Raw genomic sequence first — 7272 nt, 5'->3', positions numbered from 1 at the left:
ATCATTGACACTGATGAAGACTCAATGTTATCTTCAGAAGTGCCAGGCAAGCAAAACCCCCTTGTTCATTCCGATACAATCCTACTCTCTCGCTCCTGCTCTCTTTTAATGCATTAGGACAACACCGATTCATCTGTTACTTGCTGCGGTAGCTGAACCCCTTTATCCTCTGCATGACCTGTCATTGCCACAGTAAATAGATGAAACCCACTAGCATGAGTAGGAGTTGTTTGAGCCCTGTTGTGCCTACTCATTCATGTTTGTTTGTCATGCCTGCTACTGCTTAGAGTTGAGTCAGGTCTGATTCATCGGGGATGAATCAGAGGCGTGTGAACATGTCCTACTGTGTGTGAGCTAAGTGTGTGAACACGATTTGGTAAAGGTAGCGGTGAGAGGCCATGTAGGAGTACATGGTGGGTTGTCTCATTGAAGCCGTCCTTAGGAACTGAGTTATGTGTTTGTGATCCATGATTCAGCTACTACCATACATTGGGCCCTGAAATATGACCCCGCTCGACTTCTTATTCACCCTAGTCCTCTGTCCAGGAGTTGCAAGTAGTTTCTGGTGTTTGTAGCTTACTGGAGGCCGTGGACAGCGCTGACCGTAGGGGTGGGCTGTGATGCGGTAGGTACGTGGCACGGTGTACCGGATGCCTGTTTGGTATCTCGGGAACCCTGTTCACATCGTTTGGGGCTGTGAGCGAAACTCCGGCCGGATCTCCTCATGGATGGAACCCGAATAGGCGATAAACCTGGACTAGAGACTTGAGTGTTTAGGTAGGTCGTGGTCTACACCCACGTCGGCTTTCGCTTGAAGTCTGCCGAGCACATGTCGTGTGCAGACGCTAAGTGGTGGAAACATGTATGAAGAAGTACACCCCTGCAGGGTTAACATCATCTATTCGAATAGCCGTGTCCATGGAAAAGGACTTCTGGGTTGCTTATATCAGTTCATAGACAAGTGAAAGTGGATACTCTAAAATACGCAAGATAAGCGTGAGTGCTATGGATGGCGTTCTCGTAGGGAGACGGGAGCGGATCCATAGTGGTGTATTGATATGGTGAATATGTGGACTCGTGTGCGCCACCTCAAAAGAGTTACTCGCAGTCGTAGTTCAGGATAGCCACCGAGTCAAAGCTGGCTTGCTGCAGTTAAACCCCACCATCCCCTTTGTTGATAATGATGCATATGTAGATAGTTCTGATGTAAGTCTTGCTGGGTACATTTGTACTCACGTTTGCCTATTTATGTTTGCAGAGAGACTTCGGTCTCGCTAGTAGTTTCGCGTGGACTTCGACGTTTAGCTTGTTACCTCAGCTACGACCTTGTGCCCTCGGCAGTATCTGGTAGATAGTCAGGCTTCTCAGCCTTTTTCATTTATAGTGGTCTGTACTCAGACATGATAGTTTCCGCTTGTGCTTTGACTTGTATACTCTGAATGTTGGGTCATGAGACCCATGTTTGTAATATCTCGCTCCTCGGAGCCTAATGAATAAACTACTTGAGTCGTAGAGTCATTTTGTGATACCATGTTGTATTGCACATATCGAGCATATTGTGTGTATGTTATTGAAATGCTTGGTATGTGTGGGATCTGGCTATCTAGTTGTTTATCTTTAGTAGCCTCTCTTACCGGGAAATGTCTCCTAGTGTTTCCACCGAGCCATGGTAGCTTGCTACTGCTCCGGAACACTTAGGCTGGCCGGCATGTGTCCTTCTTCGTTCCTGTGTCTGTCCCTTCGGGGAAATGTCACGCGATGAATACCGGAGTCCTGTTAGCCCGCTACAGCCCGGTTCACCGGAGTCCTGCTAGCCCAGTGCTACAGCCTGGATTCACTCGCTGATGACCGACACGTTCGATGCTGGGTCATGGATGCCTGTCCCTGTAAGTCTGTGCCACTTTGGGTTTACGACTAGCCATGTCAGCCTGGGCTCCTTATCATATGGATGCTAGCGACACTGTCATATACGTGTGCCAAAAGGCGCAAACGGTCCCGGGCTAAGGTAAGGCGACACCCGTGGGAATACCGTGCGTGAGGCCGCAAAGTGATATGAGGTGTTACATGCTAGATCGATGTGGCATTGAGTCGGGGTCCTGACAGCGTTGGTATCAGAGCTTGACTGCCTGTAGGATTACCAAGCCAAACTGGTCGATGTTGAGTCTAGAAATTCTTTAGTTATATGTAGGGGAATTGATTGTGGGATGGAACGTAAGGCTCTTTTTACTTCTTATACCTTATGCCTTCTGATCTGAGTCATCTTATCTTTCCTGCGGGGATTAAGAACTAGGCTATCTCTTCTTTCTATCAGGATCACGTGTTACTAATCCGTAGACTTATAAGATTGTTGGATTTACGCTTGAGTTCAGTTCCTACTACTTCCGTATGTTAATTGTTGATCTCGAAACCTTGATATTGTGCTTCTGAGTGGTTATGCCACCATTTTTGTGAATGTCTCAAATCTTTTCTGAGCATTTACAGCCATTATGCTGTCCGAGTCATTCCAGGTTTCTAAATAGTCTGATGCATTTGCAAAATCCTTTCCCTCTGGTTTCGATGCTCCTTTATGCCATCTCAATCACACTAATTGTTGAGTTGAGGCATTCTATTGCCTTGACATTTATGTTGGAGTTACTATTATGACCCTAGGTATTTAGGGAGTCACCTAGTAATCTAGCAACGTTTTGTGTTCCCAGTGTGAAGATTCTGGCCTTTATTATCGAAAGCATCCTGTGATGCCATTTAGTTAGTAGGCATTCTATTCCTGGGTTCTGAACCCGAGATTCACTCTACCTACTTCATGTTGATAGTAATTGCTAGTGCCTTTAGGATATTAGTAACCTTTGCGATAGTCCTTGAAGTCCGTGGTATCTTCTTCTTCCAAATACCATGAACTACTTATGGCAGATGTTTATTGGATCAAAAAAAATCACAATTAGAGTACTCTTGAGGAGTTCTCCATTCATAAATCGTGACTCTGCCAGTTCTACCTTTCTGCATGGGTTATCCAGAAGAAATATGTTGAACTTGGTTCGACATACTAATCTATGCATCCACAACCCAGAAAGTTATATGTTCCTTTGAGTTGTTCCCTTTAGTTGCATTCTGACCCTCGTCTATCAATTGATAGTCAAGAGTATGCGTGCGTTCGTTCATCGATGCCTATGACTCTTGTGGTCTGTCAAGCCATTCTATTCCGGAATGACTAGGAGAAACAAACTCCAGTACCTCTTCCATATCTAGGATTGGGTCAAAGTAGTTGTATTCCGCAGATCAAATGCCAATCCAGCTTTTGGTTCTGCTCTACCTTGGAGTATTACATATTTTATATCGAGATTGTTATAGGAATTGCACACCATCCTATGAACTCTTGGTACAGTGATACTTCTTGCCATCATTGTTCATTCCTCGGTTCCTGTGTTATTGTAACCGGAATGCCGCCAAACGAATTGTGATGTGTGAAATCCATACTCCCAGCAACCTCGTTGTTTGGTAGTTAAAGGACAATAATTTCATTCTTAGCCTGTTGGTTCTTGAATCATCATTCTAAGACTGATCGTGCTATCTAGTCCTTATTTCCGGTGCACCCTTCGATCGATGAGTTAGGATCTTGTCAAGTCCTCACTCATTTGATCATATCGTCTTGCCCTCAAAAGCAAGATTGTTCTCGAGCCTAGCAACATATCGGTGCTTCGTGATTTTCCGAAGATCTTCCCAGAAGTATTACCAGGTTGTCACCTGACCGCTATGTTGAGCTCGTGATCAAGTTGGTTTCTTGTGAACCACCTTCTCTCCAAGAATCGGTGTTAGATATCCCTGAGCTAGTTGGTTAAGCTACACGACAACTTGGAGGGTTGGAAGATAAAAGCTTGCCTGACTTAGTTCGTTCCAAAGGGATATTCTTGTGTAGTGTGTGTTGAAGAAAGATGATATCTTCATCGATTGGTCCCTCTGATCAGTTGTTGGACCTATTGTCTTATCAATCCTTTGATTTGAGTGTGGGCTATCGTCAAATCAAATCAGTACCAATGATGCTCGTAATGTTGTCTTATTCGTGGTTGATCCCTCGAGCATACACCATTACATCTTTGGTCTGACCAATGCTATCACCGTGTTCACACGATGGTGGAAGTCCAGTGATATGGAAATTCCGATGAGTTGTTGTTGAGCCCATTGACAACATTCTTATCTTCCCCATGATTTTGTTGAACATTAAGCTAGTGTTGGAAACTTTTGAAAGCATTTCTTCATGCTAACTCATGAAGTATTTGTTTGATGAAAGGAGTGACTTCCTCTTATACACGTGCATTTGGTGAAAGTTGCCGCCGTGGATTTGAGAAAGTTAGTTTTGCTTTCTCTGGAATCATCCCAAGTCAGTCATGCATACGTGCGAAGTATTCTGTGGTCTGGAGACTTGCAACCTTCATTCCATATGTGTTCCGAGCACACCAAGCCACTGATTGATTTGTTCAAGGAGAAGAAGTTCCTTCTTAAGAGTATACCTTATGCAAGGATTTTGATATCCTCGTTGATGGTTCCCCACCTGAACTCGGTAGTGTTTTATTATAAGACTACCACGTGGTCATGCTTGTCTGGGATAGCGTGTTCACATGTTTGTAGCAGAACCAGCTCATGTTTTGGAGCTTGCTATCGTAGTTCATCTCCCGAGAATCCCGCAACGTCATCTCGTCGATTTGTGTTGCAAACTTTCATTTTTCTTCCTAGACTCGATGAGTCTGGAATATCCGGACACCAACCAGATCTGAATCTCAGGTAGATATGATGGTTTGGAACATTTCCCAAGAACTATAATATCGGTCTCTCAATAACTGGTAAGGTGGATTTCGTGGCCAGCACCACCCAGCCGAAAGACCTATTACTGTAGTATCTTGATCAAAGAAGTTGGCCACCTCCCCATAAGGATTTCGCAGGAATTACCTCCGTAGCTATTCCTTATGGATTCTATTGCTCCCGAAGTCCGACCTTTTACTTGATGTTCTAGTTATCAAACCATATCTATGAATGGGTTACACTAGCACATCAAGGAGAACATTAGAAGCGGAGTGCTAAATGTCTCTCGGTCGATCATCCATATTTTATTTCCTTGGCCCCGCCAAGGGTGAAATCTGAGAAGGTGTTATCTTTCTTTGCATCTACATCCTCCATCATCATTCATCATGGTAGCAAGTTGTGTTGCCGGACCCTTGACACGGATGTTGGTAAAACCTTGATGAATATGGAAATGCTCAAGTTCTTGAGAGCACGCACAAGCGCTACGTGTTATCATTGACACTAATTGGGATGCTCTCAGTTTCCTCGGCAATGCTATGATCTTTTCAAACAGCGAATTCACTCCCTATTGTTGGGTTCTTCCCCAGTTACCAGAATCATTTCCAGCATTTGCATTTTGTTCCCAGCTTGCACCGCCAATGTGCCATTCTACCATGGGTCTCTTCCATTTCCGGTGATAAGCAAATTCATCCATTACGTTGTCTTCAACAAGGTAATCCACATCATCCAAGTCCGAGTATGCCATTCTACCGACCCCCTCCAAACTATCGTTGTGAATTGCCTTAGGTTGGTATGAGGAGTTTCAATGATCTCTGAATCAAAGGTAATTCTTTTTGCCACTTAAGGAAATAATCTACGAATCACCCTCCTCCAGGATGTTTCGTCGTGGTATCATGGCAACTCAACTCCTCGCTACGTTGACAATCGTTTACCACCTTCTTAAGTGTGGAATTGTGTCTACCTAGTGAACCTCCGTCATCTGCTTCACTCCATTCCCATGGATGTATGTTTAGTGTCTCAGCTCAAGAGATGTTGCTAGGACTCACTTTGTGAGCTGATCCTAAATTGATTGATCTTCGAGAAGATAGATTCTTCTAGAGTTTTCCTTTCCTCTTCTCGTCATGCTAGTTGGATTTCTCAGAGCAAGACATCAAGACAATGATGGTGAATGAATCAACGTTCAACTGAAGTGCACCCTGGATCATGAAGATTATACTAGTTTGCGTTTCCCCTTCATCTTACCCTACGCTTGAATCTCGAGACGAGATTCTTGTTTAGTGGGGGTGAGTTGTCACATCCCTAGCTTTACCCTGGCCTTGGACTAGCTTGGTTGCTGCATCATGTTTAAATTCAAATGAAATTTGAATTGAGGAATTTTCAAAGCCTCAGAATCCTTTAAAAATAACCAACAATTAAATCTTCTCAAATGTGTCCAAGAAAATGTTCCTGATATTCCATGGAAATATTGGTAAGAGGTAAAATTTAAACCAATATTTTTGGAGTCACAGAGATAATTATTTTGGCCATTTGAATTAATCCAATAACTATTTGCTTTGGATTTATATTTAATATATATTAAATATGACTCCAATAATTCTGGAAGTTTGTGAGTGGCTTGTATATATTTTAGTAAGCCACATAATAAACTACAGAATTTATTAAAATGGTTTAGTATTTTACTAAACTAAAACAAAACAGAACAAAATAGAAAACAGAACAGAAAAAAATAAAAGGAGAGAGTCTTACCTGGGCCCTTACCTGGCTGGCCCAGTGGACAGCCCAGCCCACTGGCCTGGTGCCAGTCGTCCTCTACCTCTGCCAGTAGGCAGAGGAGGGAGACAGCGCACGCGCGCGCCGCGGCGACACGCCACCTCCCTGCCTGCCTGCGTCCCTCGCCACCGCGACGCCTCGGGCCTTCTCTTCGGCGCCGCCTCGAACCCCTGGACCCCCTCACTCGTCCCCTTCGTCTCTCCCTCGCCTCTCCCTCTCGCACACCCGAACGCCATCGTCGCTGCCGTTCGTCACCGCCGCAGCCACCGCCACCCCCTCTCCTCCCCGATGTGCTCCTGAGCTCCGCAGTGCCTCCCACGACCTCCCCGTCGACTCACGTGACCGGAGAAGCCCCGAAGCGCCGTCCCGACGCTTTTCCCCTCCTCGGCCACCGAGGACCGCCGCCGCCGATTCGCCGGACCCCGTGCCTCCCCTGCCTCGCCAGCAGCACCAGAAGAACCGCGGTGAGCCCTCGACCCGATTCCCCCTCTCCCCGTGCCCCACCTCCCTCTCTAGCTTGCCCCACCACTTTGCCCGAGAATCTCTCGCCGCCGGCCATGGCGTGGCCGTGGCCACAGCCACCCCAGCTCGTATCCGAGCCCACTGACGTGCTCACCGTGATCTCAGGAGTCCGTAGCACGCCCCAGCTCCTCCTGCCGTGCTCCCTAACCCCGACCCCGAGATTGCCCGAACTCCGGCAGCCGCAAAGGA

Source organism: Triticum dicoccoides, chromosome 5B (genome assembly GCF_002162155.2).
Source record: "Triticum dicoccoides isolate Atlit2015 ecotype Zavitan chromosome 5B, WEW_v2.0, whole genome shotgun sequence".
NCBI lineage: Eukaryota > Viridiplantae > Streptophyta > Magnoliopsida > Poales > Poaceae > Triticum > Triticum dicoccoides.
The sequence above is the reverse complement of the archived record's forward strand: the minus strand, read 5'-3'. Positions refer to the sequence as shown.